Raw genomic sequence first — 18,680 nt, 5'->3', positions numbered from 1 at the left:
TGAATTTTCCTTCTTGTGTGTAAGAATTTTTCATATAGTTCTTACTCATATTTTCTTTGTGCTTAAAAAAACAACATTCTCCTACAGGTGTTAAATTGCTTCATCTTATTCATGTTTTGAGAAGAGGCCCAAAGAAATCCAGACCAGAACTCTTTCTACTTAGTTATTATTCTTACTCACATTGTCTTAAAAGCAGAACAGCTTTCTATTGTGTGACCAGTTAGAAACATAGGATCTTATTTTAAACTAGTTCATTGCTTAATGGATTCTATTATTTGAAAAATTAGAAAGTCATAGGAAGTCATTAGAAAAATCATCAGTCATAAAGATTTTTTCCCCATTACTTTTAAAAAACATGTTTATCTGAAAATGTTTAATTTGTTATTGGTATGGAAAATAAAATTACTCAAGCAGCTGTAAGCCAGTCAACTTCCCCTGTTCCCTCCCTCTGATTTGTTTCTTCTTTCTGCACTTCTGTGTACTCCATCTGTGTGTGTGTGGCACGGGGGGGTCACTTTCTCTGTTCTCTCTTCCCTGGGCTCATTTCCACTCTTTGCTGGCAAAGAAACTCTCATTATTGAATCAGAAAAATCAGCCAAACCTTGCAGGCACTGTTTATAATTTATTTTAAATATGGGGTTTTATCCCTTAGGTTATTGCAAGTGGGAGCAGTTCTTGAAATCTATTGCTATTCTGACGCTTCACCTTTGGTTTGAACATCTGCTGTCTACTCTGGGATTTTCCTAAAAATTGCTCAGGTGAGGTCAGTAGTTCACAAGCCTCTTTTAACCAGCCCTTTAGCCTACTGGCTTTGTACGTAGAACCCGGGTGGCCTGGCATAGCTAAGCTTTGGGTACAGGTGTCCTGTCTTCCTGTTACTTCCAGGACATGCACAACCTGCCACTTGGTGCTCCAAATTGCTCCATACGTGGGTGTTACATGCTATGTTTGCTGTTGAAGTAACAGCGTGACTGTGTGCTGTAGATAGAAATTGTGAGATGAACTTTGTGGTGTACATAGGAAGCTTATGCCCCGGTGCTTACAAACAATCTCTTTAGAAAATCCCTTTGACAAGTTCTATAGGTGTTTAATAGGTGCTGTTGAAACGCTAAGGGATGCCAGCACAATACATGTTAGTGATTTCATGTGCTTGGCTTACATTATCCAGAGGGTTCCTACATGTGTGCACTGGGATTTTTCAAAGCAGTCTGGACAAAGTAATCCTGTACATTGTATTCATTTCACAAGGAATTCTGTTTTCTGGTCTGCTTTGAAAATTTAAATTACCATTTTTTCATGGAGGGAGGGGTTTCTTTATTTTTAGAAGTTGTACTCTTAAAAAAATGGCAATGGGTTTTCCTTTTAAAAGTCCTTATAATTTGTGATATCACAACATAATAAAATTGACCTCGGCCTTAGAGGTTTTGAAAAGACCTCTTTAGTTTACAAGGCAAATATCTAGACAATTAAGTTCTTTACATTGAAATATGCAGTGATTTCATGTTTTGTTAATACTATATTCATGATTCCTTGAGTTAAACTAACACTGCTACTGTGAGCAGCCAAACTTTGATTTTCTTCTCCCCTTTTACAGTGACATTCATCGTTGTAAGATTATAATGCAATGAATTTGCAAGGTAAATGTTTGCTTATTAAGTGAAGGAATTCTTGGTTAACACCCTTGGAAAACTCAGTGAGGAACTTCACACAATACCTAACTCATAAGAAGACGACACCTCTTTGCTGCTATGCAAAGTTATTTGTCATTTAGGGAAGAAGTCAAGCAGCATCTTGAGTGTCAGTAATACCTGACTGTGTGTTTAAAATATTTTTATTTGAGGTGGAGTTCTGAAAGAATGTATTATTAGCTATGAAAGAATGTGTTATTTGCTATTTTGGTATCAATTATCATTAGGCAAAGTTTGTTACGAAAAATGACTGTGTCATACACTATTGATAGATATCAGACTGTTAGCCCTTTGACCATTTATAACTTATTGGAAATGAAGTGTCTTGTAAAAGATGACTTTGGGGGAACTTAAAACATTAATATTGGCTGTATTTTGTAGAACTTCAGAATCTGTTTCCTCTCAGATAATGAAAATGTGAGCTGTGAGTATACAACCTCAATCCTAAGGATTTCCATTATAGGTGTTCAGATTATTTATTTTTTTTTCCCCAAAAGTAATGAAGCACATTTATTATACACTGAAAGATGTTAGAAGCAAAGTTTGGTGGCAGATTCTACAGCAGATAACTTTTTTTGAGTTTTGTATTGAAGGAGAGAACTTCTGACCTGGATATAGTGTTTTTAGTACTGCTTATATCATTTGTAATCAAGCTGAATTTGTTTTTGAATGATGAAGAACTACTTGTTTTGAATGCTGCACTAAAATAAAAGGATGTTTCCATACTGAATTTCACCCCAAATTGTTTTAACCATTGACAGAGGAGCTCTAATGCCAGCCTGTGGTGAGAACAAGCAGGAATGTTCCAGCTTTTTTACAGGCTGGGAAAATGAGACACTGAGATATGAATTAGAGAGGGTCCATAACGAATCCAGTGCTGAGGAGAGAGGAATAAGACATCCTTGTGAAGATATAGCCTTTTTTTTTTTTTAATAGCAGTGAGGATAACCTTTCATAGGGATGATGTGTACAAGTGGAACTGGGACGTCTCTAAGGTGGAACTGAGTGGTGTTGCCTTTGGTCTAGAAGAAGTCTTGAAGTGATGCCTGCACTTTTGTTCAGCTGTGTCCATGGCCCGTCTGACACTTGCTGCTGTTGTGGGAATAACCTTTTTTTCAGCTGGGAGCAAGTTAGGCATCTGTGGTACTGACAGGGAAGTAGGAAGGTGTAGAGTCTTTTCTCTGAGGGATTTTTATCTAGCCTAACAGATCATTCAAATATTTTTGTGTTGGCTTAGTGAAGTCACTGGTTTCAGCTGTAATCTTTATTTAAGTCTGTCAATGTGCACTGAAGATAGCCATGAATTTATGAGGAGGGGAGAGGAGCTCTTTTTAAGAGGGTGTATGGGGCTGTAGGCCATGGGCTTCCTGGAACTGGGGAAGGGGTGGTAAGAAGATGGGCCCTTTGGGAAGGATCATAGCGTGGATTTGGTTGGGTGTGCGACCGTGTCCGGGCCCTGTCCCTACAGTGACTCTGTGCACAGCTGCTTTCCCTCATTCATTCTTTTATGTGGGTGTTACTGTGCTTGCTGCAGCACACAAATCCTCTGTAAGGAATTGGGAGATACACCACGAGGTCATAGCCAGCTTCATGTCTCCCGGACAGGAGAAAGGAAGTGGGAAAAGGTACCTAAAACACCTTTCTTCTCCACAGAACAAGGAGTGCAGGTAGAGTGTGAGGGGCAAAGGTGTCCTGTGCTTGATACAGGGTCTGGTCTCTCAACACAAGACCTCCAGGTATTTTTCTCTCTTCCCTTCCTTTCCAGTGGATCTTGATAAATAGTTGTGACCAATCTGGACAGTAGCTTAGTGAGCTGTGTGCTCATTTTCATTTTGCTGTGTCCATGACAGTGACTAAGATGACGTTGAGACCAAGAATTTCTTTGTGGTTTAATTACAGGTCCTGTTGACTTTCCCCTGCTGCTTTTCACCCATCCCTAGGGCAGTACTCAGCCAACACCCTTTGTCACCTGCTATCTGCATTTTTAATGTGAGCTGAGTGAAACAAACAAAACACTTATTTCTCTCATGCTGTCATCTGAAACCTTGCAATGCCCACAAGGCAAAGAGCTTTGTACCTATCCGGGCTTCCTAAATCTGGTGCTGAGGACCGGATGCTTCTGGCAGCACGGCAGGGGCTGGCGGTGAGTCAGGGCTCAGCTGATTGTTCCAGGCTGGCAGCTCGCCCAGTGCCGGCTCCCAGCTACCTCATTTAGGAATATCAGGGACTTAAAAGTAGGAAGAAAACAGCTGCCCATCCCATAGTGACATGGAAGGGGCTCCTTGTCCCAGAGCAGGAAATAGATTTCAGTGGATCCAGGTATGTTTGCTCTTAAGGTACTGTTATCATTTTTGTTTCTCCAGTAAGCTTTTTTCTTTTTTCTTTCTCTAACTGGAAATGGTTGAAGTACTTATCAATGCATTCTTGAGCAATACAAAAGGTCTAAGTCCAAACTAACTTATGACACCTTGTTCAGTCTGTATTTTGCGGTACTCCAATAATAGAAACTCTTTCCAGTATTTATAGAAACACCTTGTACTCTCATTTTGTGCACTGGAGAGACAGGATTATGGCTGTGTCCACCTAGCTGTAGTCATGTCATGTTTGGCCAGGACATTTTCACCCTGAGAAAGCTGAATATTATAGTGTCTGTTTGTTTTGTTTTTTTTTAAAGTTTTCCTTTTGAACTGGACTTTGAGTGCTATTTCGTGTACTGTACCCTCACTGTTTGCAGTGGAGGAAACACTGGAGTTAATTTGATAAAGCTGCCAACCATTGATTTCTTCTCATGCAACTGAATTGCCAAAGAAGACAGCAAGAACATTGCTACAGGATCAGAGAAAATTGTGCTCAACTTAGGAGAAGCATGTGGTTACATTTGATGACTGGGCAGCTCCTTCTTGTTAACTGTAGGAAGAGGTTTGGGTTCTGAGTCTGCCGTGGTGCTCGGTGGCAGCCATCATACAGCAGTGACTCATGGATGTGAGCGTGGGGCCACACCTGTGCTGTTGCCAGCTCAGGTCCTGCTGTTGGTGAAAACAGCAGCAGCCTGGTCCAGGAGCCAGGCTGGTCCCTCAGAAGGCAGGGGTGCACGGGTGGCAGACGGACAGAGAGATGCTCCCAGGTATGTGCTCAGTTTTTCCTAGGAGGCAGAGGTGGTGAGCAGGATAGAAATCCTTCGCCATCTGGAATCAACCTGCAAGAAATTAATGGAGCCAGCTGTGCTGTGTTACTCTTCTACTGTTATGACATTAGCCCTTTAAAAATAATTATGCTAGATTTATTATTTTTTATTTTTTCCAAGTACATTTTGATCATTTTGGCTTCTCAGTTCATTTGTGAGAGCAGTCTTTCTGGTCTTCAGATGTAAGTGTTCTGCTGGATGTTATTGTTTGACCATCGGAATTAGTCATCTAATTAAGGAGTGGTTTGACCACATATTCTATGTTTGACTAAATTGCTAAGAAATAACTTTGTGAATACTAATGGTACTAAATGCATACTGCTTGGCCTGCAGTCCAAGTGCTTGCTGAAGCAGCTGCAACATTTTTGCCTCCAGTGTTCAGCCAGTCCCAGTAATGAATGTTGTGATGCAGTAGAAGTGGCTTTGTGCATGAACTATGTATACTCAAATCCTGGTTCAAATGACAGAAGAGAAAGATGAAAAATCCCTATTTGTTTCACTGTTTGCTTTTCATGATATGTTGTTTTTTCAATAGTTCATATGATATTTTAAAAAAATAATAAATATTGCTTTAGAGTGACATGTCTTCTGGAGATTTTACATAGCCATTTAAAGGACATTTTATAAGTTTGAATTCAAAAAATTTCTGGGAAAGTACTATACTTGGTCACTTTCCACTGATATTAGTACTTCTGGTTCTGTTTTACACAATTTAGTATGTTTAATTTTGATGCTTCAATATTTTATTTTATAATATTTGTGTTGAATAGCTTAAATGACTATGAATATTTTCACATCAATAAATGTATTAATTTGCAAACAACCCTAGTTGATGTGTTTGAGAGGATTTTTATTTTTTTGTATGTATTTTTGAAATCCCCTGAATCTATGGAGCAATGTGTGGAGCTAACATACCGAGCTATGTTAAACGATTTCCAGTTCCCCTGTCTCTGAGTACCTTGAATTCAGAGCACTATTTTTGTGAACTTGACCACAACCTCATGAGAGGTGATGAGTACTTCAGATACACCACTGATTGCTGTCCTGCCTTCGGATTTATTCTGTCCCTCAATTTCCTGTATGTCCCCTTCACCCAGCATTCCCCTTCTCCTTTCCTGAAAAAGGAAACATCAAATCCTCTATGTTTTTAAAATATCATATAATTTCCTTTAGTGCAAAGGAGGAATACTACTTAGAGTTCAGCAGATTCAACTGAAACAAAGTTACTTTTTCCAGCAATGTTTTTAATTATTTTGCTTTAGAAAGCTAGCTTTGGTTAATTTTACAGTGTGTAATTTTGTGCACTAATAAAGCTTGTTTTTTACTTTGAAAGGTTGTGGACATTTTATTGTAACTGTGCACCTGAACATGTGAAAAAATACAACTTTTTTTTCTAGTTTCTTTCTGAATCCTGATTTTTTTTTCTTCTTGTTACTGTGATGCCTGTTCTGAGATTTATATTGGTGTGTGGCATTGAAGAATACTTGCTTCAAACTGATGAAGCTTGAATTACTTTCAATGAATGATTAAAAAGGATGAAGCAGCAAAAGCTAGATTTAATAATTAATCTTTTATTTTTTAATTGCAAAACACTGAGAAGGAAAGGCTTTGTGTAATAGCAGCTATAAGTCTGGAAGAGAACAGTCTGCTCCTAGAGATGCTTTGAAGTGGGTGTACAGTAGGGTTGCCAGTCTGTATTTTATTTGTTCATTATGGGCATTTTTGTTTCAAAGCAGTTCTGTTTATAAGGATTACAAAAGCACTCTTAGAACCAAAACCCACGAAGTACCAGGATTCACCAGAATAAACGTTTTAGCATCTTAATGTCTTTGCAGTTATCTAGCTTCTGTTACTACTTGCTTTGATAAAAGGGCTGTATTAAGAATTTGTTTACTTAAATACCAAAGTAAATAATCCCCCTGTACTATGCTTTCTGAGTTAAAAATAAAAAAAAAAAGGGGGGGGGGGCACACACAACATTATAACTTCACAATACAAAATAAACATACAGGTTATTTTACAGTATCCTTCTTGGATTTTGCAGAGATTCATTGGTTTAACAGCCACCTAAAACTGAGTGGTTACAGTGTATTTAAGTGTATTTAAGCTGGTGCTGCCATCCATTTGCTCCTGCTTAGGTTTTTAAAAATTATTCTCTGTCAAAGGTGTCAACAGTTTCACCTCTGCCATCAGCAACTTCTTCCTGCCTGAGTTTTTTAGGTGGCTTGCATGCATCTAAGTCCATGTAGTTAATAACTCTCAACATATAAAATACCAAAAATGCGTAGAACTGACTGGTGTTTTAAGCTGCAATTTGATATAAAAACAGAAAACCAGTGGTAAGGGAGATGTTTGGCAATTACACTGGTTAACTAATTGAGCTGGGAGACAAGTCCCTTTTGACAGGCTGTGGTCATGTTCTGACTTAGCAGAGCTGATTTTTATTGGAACAGAGGAGGAAAACTATGGGATGTGAAACTGTATACAAGAAAAAATATGGTATTTTTTCAATCCTTGAATTGCAAGCATGGGAATTATTATCCTTAGGTAATTAGCTGTCCTTTAACTCTTTGATTACCACCATGGGCAACAGTGACCTGGTGTTCCCCTCAGCATTTGCACACTGTCTGGTGCTTTGCCTCTTCCCCTTGAGCCAGTACTTCCAGCAGGGCCAAGCAGGATGCTTGCCTTCAGTGTTCCTCAGCCTTATCTTTGCTGTCCTTCAGTCTGCCAATTTTACTCATATTTAAGAGCCTGGCTAGTGAAAACTTTGTAATTGAAAGTGTGGAGCTAAAGACAAAATGAGGAGGGAACTGATGAGGTCTGGCTTGTAGCAGCCTTTCTAGGAGTAGGATTGAGTAGAAATCTTGATGAATAAGGTTTCAACCTCAATGGTTTTTCTGTTTTAAATGCCTTTTTTTTTTTTTTTCCCCCTTCCATTTATCAGTACTGATTTTCCAGTCACCAGTTCTCTTCTCAGGAAAAAACAGGGTATGCAAATTTAAGTTGTGATGAAAGAGGCATGGAGAAACACAAGTAAAAGAATTCTTTCTTCTTGGAGAACTTCCTTTTTTCTTCCATCTCTCTCTCTCTATTTTTTTTTTTCCTTGTAAAAAGAAACGGAAGGTCTGTCTTCACAAGGAGAGACCTCCTTTCAGCACTGTATAGAAGTACAGTGTGCTGTTAATCACTTACGTGTTTTGAGTTGGAAGAAAAAATCAGGTTATTCACTTCTGTGCTCAGTCAGAGATAAGTCTGAGACATGAGAGTGGGTGTTTTGGTTTTATCCAAATAAGGAGAGAGGGAAAAATATTACAAGTTGGTGACAGCTTTAATGCACAGATGTGAATACTTCAGTAACCATCATGTCATGTAAATCCCAGACACCTGTCCAAACACCAGAATTAGCCTAGAAAAAATATTGTTATTTATTTTGCTACACGAATTTAGTGTATACTAAAATCAGAGTTTGCAGCTGAGCTTAAATGCATTTTAATTCTGTTTGTACTAGCAAATGCTTGAAAAATCCAGCACTATCATACTGATTATGAATTAGGACACACAATTTTTTAACTTTTTAAACAGAAATACAGAATGATAACAGACCAGTGGATATGTTGAACCAAGAACCTGCCCGTGCAGAACCAGTGCTCTTTCAGTCTGTCTGCAGGGGCAGGGGTGCCCTTATATGCTCAGCAGACACTCCTGCAAACCTCTCGTTTGGCCAGAATGAGTTAAATTTCAAAAGCATTTGCTGAACAGTTTTCCTGTTTCAATATTGAAAATGCTTACGTGAAACCTTGAATCAACCAAGGGCATATTTTTCCAGGGGGACTGAAGACTCTTAAGCTTTTGAGCCCATTAGCAGCGGCTCTTGCTCAGTTTGCATGCAAGCTGTGCAGTCCAGGCATGCATCCTCTCTGCTCCCTTGTGGGGATGCTGTGCCTTCTCTGGAGGAGGCATTTGAGGGCCTGCTGATGGCAGTGATTCCTGGATGAGGATGGATTAGTGGAACTTCAGGCCAAAAAAAACCATGTTTTTCAGCAACTTCCTTTTTCTCTACTTCCCTAGGAAAGGGTAGGAAAGTACCCAAATTCTTTTTGAATAGGTGGGTTGAGTAGTGAAGGGCAAGGATGTTCTAAAGTTCTGTTTAAACAAACACAGAACCCTGTAAAGCTTTAGTCACAATCATTTCAGAAAGCAGTTGATTGGATCAATGACTGTTGATTGGAAATACAAAATGCAGGTGGCAGAACAACTTTTAAATTCAGAGAGGTGGAATTGAAGGGATTCTTGCTACATATGTAACACATTCCTTCATCACCTTATTTTCACCTGTTTTCTTTCCTTGTTCATCCTCCCCTTTGCCACAGAAAATAGAGGTGGTGGGGTGGCACAGAGGATAAAAGCCAGTAGGTAGAGTTGAGTTATGGAAGCAGAAATGATGATGTCCTTAATGCTTGTTAAGATGCTAGGTCAACTGTGTGGTAAATTTATGAGATACAGACTAAAATACCTAGCCAACGCAACAAGCAACAACACAGCTGTGTTGGTATAGTGGTGGCCAGGCATTGTGCCTTTTAGGACAGGACCAAATATCTCAATGCACTGCCGTGGAAATAGAACAGTTTGTGAGACATCTTCAATGTACTTCTTCATTGTACCTTATGGATATGTAATCAGGACTCAGGCAACGCACAAACACAAAAGCTAATTATACATAAGGTTGGTTTAGCAGGTAGAAAAATGTCCTCACTTATGTTATGCTCATCAAACCCAAACAAGGAAACTAATTGTGAATTTAAGGGAGCATCCGCTGATACACTCTGAAGGTTTACTTCTGTCTTCCATACGAGTCATAAGAACTGGCAAAAAAAACAGTGGTTCCTTGTGAAACAAAGGGGAACCACGTGCTGTCACTAGGCTGTCAGGGATATGCAAGAACATATTCCCACAACCAGTCTGACACTTGCTTCCTGACTGAGAACACATGCTTTGCGAAGTCTCATGTGAGAGAAAGTAAAGCACAGAGAGAAACTGCCTACCTCCTGGGGTGAAGCTATACTTCATGATTTAGGAGTTTTGAAAGGAACAAGTTGCAAAAAGTTTCAGAAACGTGGAAAGTGGCAGGCGGGGATAACCCCTTACCTGTCCTGAGAGAGATAGATAGAAGTTCTCTTGTGCTTTGGAATAGTGATATATCTTGCTTTCACGGTAATTTCTCACTGAAATAACCATTTACTTTTAACATTTTTCATGATATTCATATGATGACATTTGAGTTACTATGACTTTCTGAAGTGCATATGTTCAGAGTTACATGTATGTGAGTGGATGATGCATAGGTGGTATCCCTATGCATTAACAGAGTGGTGTTCAAAAACAGACTTTCTCCCATACCAAGACGACACATCCCAGGCCTGCAGTAGTATCAAGATGTATTGCAAACTTGCAGTCCTATCACCTGCCGTTAATACTTTAATACTTTTCCTGGTACATGCGCTCATGTTGCGCATCTCAGGGCAGCTCAAACAGCTGCCTTTATTATAAGGGTGAAGAAGAAGAGGTAGTAACAGTAATATGTAAGTGCAGGAAGTTAAGCCTGTGGGAGAAGCATCTGCTCCTTACCCCTGGAGTGGAGATCTGACCAGAGCTACCTTGGCTTGCAGGTAGGTGCTGGCAGGATTCGGTCCTGGACTAGACACAGCTCCTCTGAACCTTGAGGCATGGAGGCTGCAGAGCTGCCTTGGGCTCATGATGGCTGTGCTGGTGCTCGTCCCATTAAGACACAGCCTTCCATGCCAGGTAAACCTGGACAGCATCTCATTCTTGTAGGAGCTTCATGTAGCTAAAAGGCTTAGCAGCTTGAGACATAAAAAGCCACAAATTTGAGAGAAGTTAATTTAGCTTATGTTGTTGTATGCCAAAAACTGTCCGGAGGATTCAGCAGAAAGGACAGCAAGGTCTAATCTGCTTTGGCAACATTTTAAGACACTCTCAATGTAAAGTAAATATTTTGCTGATGTGATGTCAACCATCCTCTTAAATTTGAAATACTGAAGGAATGGAAAGCTCTGACACCAACAATAATGCAAAACTTTGAGTGATTCTGTTTCTGTTCTCTGCCCTGTTTTTGATTCGCTCTTTTGTGGCGTGAAATGAAATGGATCTGATGTATCATGAGCACAAATGGAGGGTTCTTAGTAACATATACATATATATATATATATTAAGATATACTGCCTGCTAACTCGGACTCTGTTCAGTAAGATGAACAACGATGTTTACTGAAGATTTTACTCCTACTTCAGTGAGGCTTCTTAGATTAGAGAGTACAATACTCCTTGACTTCTTTATAAGACATTTCAGGCTTCATATCATTACTTTTGGGTGAACTTTATGAGGAAATAGCAGAGTGGCACTAGATAGCAGCGCTGACTTTTTACTGAGATACTAAGATACATGCACATCTAGATGTACATATGGTACATGCTATGTTTAATTAAAGAGAAATAGTTGGCTTTCAGGAACTTTAGGTCAGATAATGGTAAGAAAATAACAGTGATGTATTTTGTCTATGTGTCCTGGGAGGCTGTGGAAGCCAGGCTTCCTGTTTTGCTGTCTGTTCCTTCTTTTAGAGGCTCCCTTATCTCTCCAGCATCTAGGTTCCAAAAAGCAGACACTGCCACTAGCTATTTATACTAAGTATTGTCAAAATAAACTCTAAAATATTTTAAAACCTCTCTTTCAAGCATATGTTTCCTCTCCTAATATTCGTAATAGTTTCTTAAAAAGTGGTAGCTTGCCAATTGCTGAGAACTTGTGTGGCCTGTTTCTTTTCAATCACTTACTAACCAGTCTTGTAAAATGTTATTTAGTCTCATTCTGATAGGATCGCAAGGTAAAATAGATTTTCTAGTCTATAGTCTTGAGTGAGGTGATGAGCTGGTATTTATGCGTAAGATGTGTGTTGTAGTCTGCATACTATATGAGTAACCTACACATATGATGTTAAACTTCATCAAGAAAAAACACTTGTTAAATATTTTTGTACTAGCTCATGTGCTTGTTATTTTGTTGCTGTAGTTTTTCCCATTTAAGATTGCTTGTATCTGCAGCATTTTATGAGGAAAAGCTGCAGTGCTTGAATTGGATGGTGATTGTTTAAAAGTAGCTTTATGAGGCTGGAGTTTCTGTTTGGCTCTAGATGAAACATTTGCCAATCTTGTAGGCTGATCTTCCTTCCTGAGCATTTTCACATCATAAAGTTTGTGCAGAGCAAAGCGTGCTCTGACATCGTTGCTTTATCACGTTACCTGTTAGTGAGTGGTGCAGTAGGGACCATCTGGATATGTAATTGAAAATTAATGAAGAACTTTGCTTTATATATGACACAGCAGTGTTCAGTTTGTTTCTCTACAATAGCATTAATATCCTATTGCAAACAGGCATGGAAGTAGTAGACCTTATTTATCTCACTAGTCAGCAGCAGTCACTCTTGACTACACACCAGAGGCAGATCTGCTGAGTGCAGAGATGCCTTTTTTTATGTTGTTATTTATCAGACCAGAACTGCTGCCTTTACTCTCAAAGCATTTTATTTATTTATTTTGGAGATACTATTTTTGCAGAAGAAAAGAAGTGTAAACCAATTTGCAGAGAAACAGCATTCAGAAAAAGTACTTCAAACGTGCTTTTATTTTATGAAGTTATTTCCTTCATTTTTTTCCCCCGTTATTTCAATATCTAACAAATAGGTTCAAAGAAACTTGCTATTTGGTGAAGTCATTTGTATGCTGCCCTGGAGCTGTTGATAAAATGCCTGTGATAAAATACTTGTCACCATGTATAGAAGTGAATCAAGGTACAGTGTAGCACATGACCAGCACAGGGTTTTCAAATGCTTCATTTTATTTCTATTTATCTTTTAGATATGCAAAATGTAGTGACTTTATTTTTATTATTTTGTCTGTGGCCAGAATTGCAAGAATGTTAATAGTTTTAGTAAGTGCATGAGAAGATAAAACCATGTTGTAAATAAGCAATGGGTTATGAGGAAAAGAGGAACTACAGGGAATTATTAAAGTAATGCCTTGTCTGGGTGCTGCAAGAAGCTTTGAGATTCAGCATTAATTGGTGAAGAGAATAATTTCAACCAATTACTGAATATATAATGTTTTAAGAAGGGGACAGGTGTGGGGGCAGAGGGAGGTGAAGCAGGTTCAAGAGTAGCTGGTGAGCCGAACCAGGCTGGGCTGATGCTGCTTGTCCTCAGCAGAGCTTCCTGGGATGCTGCTGCAGCCATGCCAACGGCTGGGCTTGTAGGCAGCTTCTTATTGATGCTACTTACTGTATAATCTGTGGCTCTTGGCCTAGCTTCTTACCATGGCTTTGAGACATACCCTGAGTTTGGAGAGGATGTGGCATACAGTAATTTATTTGCTTAAAATGAATTTGAGATTATTTAAGTATAGAACAATCAATACAAAGGCTTGTCTGTGAAACAAGCTGAGACATGACTATCCAGAAGTTTGGAAATCACCACTCTTGGATATGAAGAAGCTGTTAGAACCAACTTCTCAATTATTGAGTTTTCGATTACTCACAGAAGAAAGGGGAGACTCTAAGAGGCTGGGAAAGGGGAAAAATAGAAACAAACCAAATATTAAATGTGACTTGCAAGAGAATGAAAGGATTTATGGTAGTTTGCAAAGTGAAGCATATGTGAGATTTGAACTCTCCCCACCCTCTTCCTCTTACCCTTTGTGTATTGCTTTGTTTTGCATTCTCTTTATTTGGTTTTGAGTTTGATAGTTTTAAGATGGTTATGTTATTGCTACCTTGACTTGCAGGGAGGGTTCTTGAAACTCCTGTGTCTTCTTGTAAATTGCAAGGCTTAAACGTGTATAATAAGGTTGGTTTTGTTTCCAAAATGTAAATTTATTAAAATCAAATAGTGAAACAGTGTTTTAAATTCCTCAGTGAAATGACCCACCACCAAGGTTGTTCAGCTGTGCTGCGGAGTGGAAGGGTCATAGGAAGAATGTTTTCAGTTTTCTTTGAGCTGCTGTGATCACTAGGGATTTTAAGCAATGTGATTTGCTATAGTACATGTGATTTGCTCAGAACGTTGTTGCTGTTGCTGGTGGAACAGCAGTTATTCAATTTGCCAGTATGGTCACAATGTGAACAGCAAAGCTTGTTCCTATCTGTTGGACACACCTTCTAATGCAGTTTGCTTTCAATGCTATCCTGAGTGACGGGATAGGGAACTATGACAAACTCTGGTGTAGGATGGTCAAACCATTAAAAAATGTACAGCCTGTTCCACTTGGCAGAGCTTCTTATTGTAGCCTCAATGTGTAGACAAAACCAAATGTATCAGGGCATACTGAGGGGCTGCAATGCCTATTTAAACATGTGTATGTGTATATATAAAGATATTATATATGAATTATACGTGTATAAATATATACATATATACATGAGTTGCACTAATCTAAAATGATTTTGAATCCATAATGAAAATTACAGCCTGAAAAATCATCTGTGATAGATAGTAAATGTTCATTCCCTGCTCTATGCCAGAGGACAGCGTTTGTGGTAACTCAATCGCTCTCCTCCCCTCAGCCCCATAGTGAGGCCCCGGTTAAGGGGAGTTGTATAAACAGCTGCAGAAAGGCTTTTGTAAATACAGATGTCTTCCTGAACTGGGTTCTCTGGGTCACCAGGGACCATGCAAGCTGTACTAAATGGCTTTACAGGAACCTCTCCATGTGTCAGCCAGCTGAGCTATGCTGATATCCACCAGAGAAATGCTGCTTTGACTTCTGGCCCCGATCCTTCCCCCACTACACTGTCCACCTTCCTCCTCCGCTCCTGCAGCTTTCTGTCCTTGCTCTGCCACTTTCTTCTCTGCCCATTATTCCTAACAGGTTTCCTAAAATGCTCGTGTACTGCATGTGATTCACAGGTTGGCAGCTGTGCTCTTGCAAGATCTTTACTTCTGCTCTTGATCCTGTTCATCCTATCAGTAATAGGATGTAAGCGTGGGACCAAGATGGGATAGCTTATTTTATCAGCAGTCAGGAACTAATTGTTGATCACTTGCAGAATATCTTGTGGCTTGAGGAGTCATTTTGATTGTACTGTACAACTTATAGATCATATCTTAGTTTAACTTCAAAGTTGGCCTTGTTTTGAATAGCAGGTTGGACTGGATGACTCCAGAGGTCACTCCCAATGCTAATTATTCTGTGATTTATACAAGGCCAGAAAGCATAATACAGTTATGGAGCAGATGCTTCAAGTCAAAGAACTGGTGAATGTAGTGCAGAGTCAGGAGGAAACAGCAGGTGACTTAAAGGCTAAAAGACAAAAGTTAAAGATCTGTGCCTCTTTTTCAACTTAAGACACTTGTGGGCTGATAGTCAAATGCTATTGATAAGCCAGTATGTAACTGATAGATCCTAGAAGTAAAGGTCTGTGAGTATATTTGGAATTAATTTTGTTTAACATTCTTGTTCTTAACTCTCCTGAAAAGAGATCAAGCTGTACAATGTTTACTGCTAAGGATATATAAGTACTGTGTGAGGGGAAAAAATCAAGGTTAAAAAAAAAGGACTACTTTGTAGCTTTTTATCATCTCTTATAGCTCACTAACTCATTTATATTCCTCTACACCCATTTAAAAAGAGTTCAGTAGCAACATGGCAATCCCACTTATTCACCAGAATAAAACTTTCTACAGTAATGTATTGTCGTAGTGATTTATTCATTTTGCAGTTGACTCATGCTGGTGAATCACAGATCTCTGATTCTTCATGTAGCCAAGCATTTGTTTTGCTACTATCATCATGGACATAAGCACACCATTGCTTGTCTATTATGATATGTATCCTCCTAAAATGTTAATTCTACAAATGGTTATTTGTGGTCAATGTACATTAGCTACTAGTACATAACATGGTATTTTTTTCCTTGAAGTAGAACAAGAATAGCTTGCTTTGGAACTTGAACAATAAATACAAATCTAAAATGGTACAAATACAAAATTGAAAGTCAAATCAACATAGGGGCTAATGCATGTTTTATACTTTGTGATATCATTTTTAACTACTTAATATCTGGTCTGAAAATACCTTTATTTTCTGAAGACAGATGCTGAAGATTTTGTCTTTTCATTTCTATTATTAATGCCTGTATTACTCAATTAGATGCCCCCAAATTGTGACCTTCTTCTAACTCACGAACCACTTCAACTTCTTCTAGATCCTCTTTGCTAGTGATCCAAGCCATGACCCTGGGAGCTTGTGAGGGTGCTGGCTCCAGTGGTGCAGGCTGTCCACACAAGCCATGCCATGAAGAGTCCAATAATTGCCCTGATCTGTGCCTTAATTTGTGTGATGCAGTTGCATTTCTCAGTGTTCTCCTGTTTATTCTCTTTTCATTCTTTTTTTTTTTCCCCTCTTCTTTTTTTGCCGACCATAACAGTGGGAAGAAATAGTCTGTTCCTGCATTGAGTAGGAGATACCTTTAGGGCTCTAATGGGTGCTGCAATAAAGATACAAATCCAGAGGCACTTGGGATGACATCTATTCCAAGCCATGGAGCATGGCCACCAGTTTCAGGTTCCCTTGTTGCTGGGGGATGGTGGGAAGCAGGTCGTTCTGCACTGCCGGGTGCACCCTCCAGCTGTGGTCTGCTTTGCTAGAACCAGCTGCCAACACCCCTGCCAGGTCTCTGGGTTGTTTTGTTGCTAACAACCCAGAGGTGCCAGCTAATATTGCTGCCCCGGCTCCCAGGTGTATTGTTTCTGAAACCTTTGGGCGTGCTTGTCTCTAGGGGAGTGTGCTTTTCCTGTTTCTGCCCTGCGTGCACCTGCGCAGGTGCAGGAGCCCATGCTCGCTGCTCGCACCCCTCTGTAGCCTACCCACATCTCCCCAGCCTTTGCCCCAACACAAGTCATCTGCTGTGCTGGGAGAGGATCGACGCGGTGGAGGAGAGCCACGCAGGTGGGGCTGTCCACAGCCAGCATCATCCAGGGGTCGGTGTGGTCTGTGGGCTGTTGGCAGGCTTTCTGACACCAGCGCACAGCATGTCCAGTGGATAGGGGGGCTCACGGGGTGGCCCCGGCTGCCCCAGCCAGGGCTTGAGCAGCAGCTCCTGCTGTCTGGCAGGGCCTTCACTCTCAGCACTGGCTTGGAGAACTGCTGGCATGTGCCGAATAACCTCTCTTGTTTGAAGATTTGATGAAGAGGCTGTCAGCTTATGTTAGCCCTTCTGATTTGGAAGGTACTTTCCCTTTTTAAGCAGATATGTTTGTCCTCGTTATTTTTCTAGCTCATAAGGTCCACCTCTTGGTGCTGTTTAAGGGTGGATATCTCCTGCTACTTGTCTTGCAGCTCTTACTAGGTGCTGGTGGTTGCACTACAAAAATAGAAACCAGTGACTTACATTCATTCGTGGTGATAAATGACCTTGGAATCTAGTCTGTCATGAAATAAACTGTAAATAATTAAGCTTTACCTTGTGAAACCCTCACTGAACCCAGGAGATTTCTAGTTGTAATCTCATAATAGTTAAAGTCTAAATCACTTCCTAGAGACTGTGCTTTTGTGTGGTAGTCAAAACAAATAAAAATTAAATGCTGTGTGTACCTTTTTTTAATGTACATAAGACAATACCCACCATACACATTTAAAATATATTAAAAAAAAATAGCTGATATAGATACAGAATAGTTAAACTTCAGAATAGGAACAGGCTCTCAAGCTCACTGTCTCCCTATTTTTTTATTCTGAAAATCTGTCAAAACTATGAAGTTTGGGCATCTGAGTTCTGTTCCAACCTGATATTGGCAGTTGAAATACTTTTCATTCATATCCAAAGGAAAGGCAGCGGGAAGGCGACAAGGGTGAAATTTTTCAGGAGTAGGGACTGAAGTGGAGGACTGAAAGTCTCTGAGAAGAGTAAATTTCCTTTCTAAAACTTCTCTTCTAGTTTGGAGTATTGAAAGAGTCCAATCATCTCTCCTGATTTAGCAGGACTAATATTTTGGGAGTTCTGAGCAGAACTGTTCATGAACATTAATGCTCAAATTACCCAGTGTGGGATTTAATCCTGGGAGTGAGCATATTGTGGTGAAATAAATTATTTTCTGAGGCATTTGGAAGTGAGTTGTAAAGATGACAAAAACGTCCAGCTGACTGCACTACTGTGCACAGAAATATTACTCATGCCGTGTTTTTCTTTGAGAATCATCCTGGTGTGAGTCCCTTGATTGGTACGAAATTGGAATCTTCAAAATCAGTATTAAAAAAAGGCTGATGGAGGCTGATTGATTGATCTATGTTTCCTTCATCCCCTTTCCACTCTCTGGAAAGAGGGTAGAGGGTGGGAAGTGAAACTGTAGCTTTCATTTGGAGAGAGACTGTTTTGCATCTCATGATGCTCTTCTTTTACACTTTTCTGTCACTTCTAGTTCATGTTAACAGTTAGCATATCTTGTAGCTGACTGAAAAATGATTTCGGTTTCCAGGCAGTGTCCATCTGAGTAATGCATTGTGACTTTACCTGTTGTATCCCACTTCTAAATAGTTCTGAAATGTCAATCTGTCTTCTAACAGGGTTTTCAGTAATTTTGGTAACACTATGGACCTCCTTTTTCTGCTTTTATTTTAATTTGAAGTTTTGAGCTGTGGCTTCAAGTATTTCTTATATTAGCAATTACCTTTCAAGTGTTTGTCTTCTGTGTACAACAAGCCAGAGACTTAAAAAAAAAAAAAAAAAAAAGGAAAGAAAAGAAA

The 18,680-nt window shown here is 39.6% G+C and overlaps 1 protein-coding gene across 15 annotated transcripts in view; it reads left to right on the top strand.

Moving 5' to 3' along the window:
- Window positions 1-18,680, top strand: part of EPS8 (epidermal growth factor receptor pathway substrate 8) — a 134,652-nt gene that overhangs the window by 43,223 nt on the left and 72,749 nt on the right. For 2 of the 15 annotated variants that reach the window (XM_035550824.2, XM_035550815.2), the window contains exon 1: window positions 3,858-4,007. The exons of 9 other annotated variants lie outside the window; for them this stretch is intronic. The gene's annotated coding sequence lies outside the window, so the exon portion shown is untranslated. Of the gene's footprint in view, window positions 1-652; window positions 759-3,068; window positions 4,008-4,362; window positions 4,813-18,680 lie in introns of those variants that run through there. 4 more of the 15 variants (XM_035550814.2, XM_035550819.2, XM_035550817.2 and 1 more) reach the window with 4 other exon arrangements.

The sequence above is a fragment of the Cygnus atratus genome, chromosome 1 (assembly GCF_013377495.2).
Source record: "Cygnus atratus isolate AKBS03 ecotype Queensland, Australia chromosome 1, CAtr_DNAZoo_HiC_assembly, whole genome shotgun sequence".
In the NCBI taxonomy this organism is placed as follows: domain Eukaryota; kingdom Metazoa; phylum Chordata; class Aves; order Anseriformes; family Anatidae; genus Cygnus; species Cygnus atratus.
Note: the sequence above shows the minus strand (reverse complement) of the source record. Positions and strands in the feature narration are given on the sequence as shown.